Genomic DNA, 3431 nt, shown 5'->3' with positions numbered 1-3431 from the left:
GCCGGGCCCGGCGCCGGCGGCGCGAGTGAGATCACCGCGGTTTATTTAAGGAGCCAGCCCTGGGCTTTGATAAACGATCGCGCCTCGGCCCTGCTTTATAGCTTCTGCGAGGGGGAGCAGAGAATTATTTACGGCCCCCCTAACTGGGTGTGATCTCAGCCCTGGCTATTATCGAGGCCAGTTCATCACCATAAAAGAAGAAGTGTTCTCCGGGTCAAGGGTCTGCGCGCGCTCTCCCGCGGGGTCCGCGCGTGGGGGCGGCCCGTGCAGGACAGGAAGAGAAAGGGGGCCGGGGCGGGACGGGGGCGCGGCTGGCAATGTATGGACACCCGGGGGGAAGCGGCCACCGCTGGCGGCCTGGAGGCCCGCTTGCTCCCCTGCACGCCCACCGTGCGCACTCACGCGCGCACGTTTGCATTCTCTCCAGCCGAGCGAACGTATGAAACCCACGCTCGCCTTCCCGCCCCCCGCGGGAAAGGTTAACCCAGTAGACCCGGCCAGGGCAGCCTTCTTTTTGGCATCCGAGACCCTTCGTGGCGTGTGTACAAGTGGGGCTCGGGCCTCGGGGCTGTCTCGCGTTGGGCCAGCCTTTGTACTGCGCGCTGGTATCTGTGATGGCAAACGCACCGGGGGTGAGCCCTCTTCATCACAGACCCACGAAGCAAATAGATGGAAATCCTGGATTCTGCCGCCCGGATTCTGCGTGGAGGCTCAGTTCTGGCCGGGTGGCCCTTCCCCCGTTGGAGCTTTTAGTGGCGCGGCTACATGTGCACATATATTATAGTAATTACTTTCTGGGTGCCCTCTGTAAGATGGCAGAAATATGCATCCCGTCGCCCCACGTCGCGTGTGAAGCATAAAGCCACATTGTAAGATAATCAAAGGCTTCTGCGAAAGGTTTGTGCTGATTAATAAAGTGTTTATAGCACTTCCGGGGAAGGGCGGGGCGGGTGGGGGGATTGAGGTAGATATTTTAAAGCCTCCCAAAGGGGATAGAAACAGACCGCATTGTTTAAGGGAGGCCTTTCATCGGCTTGGGAGAGATTGTGGGGGAGTTTCTCAGTGGCTGAAAGCGGGACGTCGGAGGGGAAAACAGAAAGGGAGGAGATGGGAGGGGGAGGTTAAGGATTTTCAAGAGGGAGAGAGGGAGAGGCCAGGGACTACTAGCATTTCTGTAGCCTAGTGTGGATTGTCCAGGATCTAACGTTAACTTGTGGTTGTTTATTTTACATAGAATAGAAGAGCTAAATGATGGAGTGTATTAGTTCTTTAATAATTTATAGAAATACTTTGATGTTGCAGTAATTACATTAAAGGTCACATATCAAAGGTAATTTGGTTGAGCAGCTGTGATGGTTTCTCAGAAGCAATCAATATCACTGTCCGTGGTGCTGATTTCACCCAGGGGCCTGCCAGATTAAAGAAGGCTTATTACCAGGCAGAAAGGCCCAGGGGAAATCAGGAGCACATTGAAGCGAGGCGCCAGCCCCCCTTCCACCGATAATTAACACTGTTCCCCATAATCTGTGCTAATCCTTCAGACTGGGAGATCCAGTGGCATTTTTCTGGAATCACAAAGACATGTTGGGCAAGTTTTGGGGGGAGGGGGAAGTGCAAACATAAAATATACATTGTGTGGGGAGATGTTTATCTAAGGGGGTGCTAGAGGCCAAATACTGGGCAGGGGGAATAAACAGAGCCCTGTGTCCTCCCGCTGTGGCAGGGACACCGTCCTTTCTTCAAAGGGAGACCCATGGCCTTAAATACCTCCTCACACAGTTCTCAGGTTGGGCACAGCTCACAGGTTGAGGGAGGAGGGACAGAGCCATTGCGGCAGTGGTCAGTTCTGACCCATAGCAACTCTGTGTATGGCAGAACAGAACATCATCTGATCCTGCGCCATCTCACGACCATTACTCTGCTGAGCTCAACTGTGGTGTTTGCTGGGTCAATTCATCTCCCGGAGGTTCTTCTGTTTTCTGATGGCTCTCTACTTTCCCAATTATGACGTCTTTCCCCAGGGACTGGTCCCTCCGGAGAACAGGAGCCAAGTGCCCGAGAGGCAAACCCTCCACATTGCCTTGTAGTCCCACTGTACTGCTTCTAAGACAGAGCGCTCATTCTTCTGGAAAGCCATGGAACATTCCGTATTCTTCATCAACCTCACAACCGGATCCATCAATTCTTCTTCAGTCTCCTTTATTCATTGTCCAGCTTTTCTATACATAGGAGGTGATGGAAAATACCATGGCTTGGGTCAGGCTTTTCAGGACGTTAGACAGGTCTTCGGCAGCCGAGTCACCAGGGCAATGCCTTGTTCTTTTTCTTGACTCCAGCCTCCACTGGAGTGTTGGCTGTGGATCCAAATACATTTAAATCCTTGATAGCTTCGATCTTCCCTATGCCTACCATGGTGTTGTTTATCGGTCCAATGGTGAGGATTTTTGTTGTCTTTATGTTGAGCTGTAATCCATACCGAAGTTTTAGTCTTTGAGCTTCATCTGTAAATGCTTCAAGGGCCCCTAGCGTTCAGCAAGCAAGCTGTGTCATCTGCATTTAATGGATTGTTAATGAGGCTGCATCTAATCCTGATGCCATATCCTTCCTATCATTCAGTTTCTCAGAATATTTGCTCTGCATATAGATGAAATAAGAATGGCGAAAGGATACAGCCCTAATGCATACCTTGACTGATTGTAAAGCTTGCATTAGCTGTGCTTTTTCTGTGTGAGTGACTCTTGGTCTATGTATGAATTCCATATCAGCACAAATAAGTGTTTTGAAATTTCCATTCTCTGCAGTATTAACCATGATTTTTTTGTGACACACACAGTCAGGGTTAGCGGGGGATGTTCTCGCGGCAGAAATGCACAGGGAGACAAGTAAGAAACAAGGGATCAAAGAAGGCGTTGCTCTGGAGTGGAGTCACGTGGTGACACAGAGCAGAACTGCTGTTATGATTTGGGGTTGGTTCTCTTCTTTAAGATCCAAGACGGGGTGTTGCTAGCGAATGTGGTCCCAGGATCAAGTAGTGTACTGTCAGCCCCGTACTGAGGGGGTCCTCAGAGCGACACGTTTAAAAGGGATGGAAGGGGGCACGTGGGAGACCTCTTCTGTCTGGGTGACCACACTTGGTGCCCATCCAGCACACTGGATGTCTGACTAAGGAGAATAAAATTGAAAAAAGAACCTGGAAAACTGGTAACCTCAGCAATTTAGGCACTTTTCCAGACTTCAAAATCCATTAAAATCAATCCATTAACATCAGCTCTCCACTTTCTCACAGAGGAAAGAAATAGGGGAGAAGATAGTACAGGCAGCCTAATCTGTTTCCAAGCAAGTTACAGAGCTGGCATCCTGCTGCTAGCAAGGAAAAATCCATTGTGGACACACACACACACACACACACACACACACACACACACACACAC

The sequence above is a fragment of the Echinops telfairi genome, unplaced genomic scaffold (assembly GCF_000313985.2).
Source record: "Echinops telfairi isolate 266 unplaced genomic scaffold, ASM31398v2 ScPeMD7_7400;HRSCAF=8409, whole genome shotgun sequence".
NCBI lineage: Eukaryota > Metazoa > Chordata > Mammalia > Afrosoricida > Tenrecidae > Echinops > Echinops telfairi.
This window is presented reverse-complemented; position numbering follows the sequence as displayed.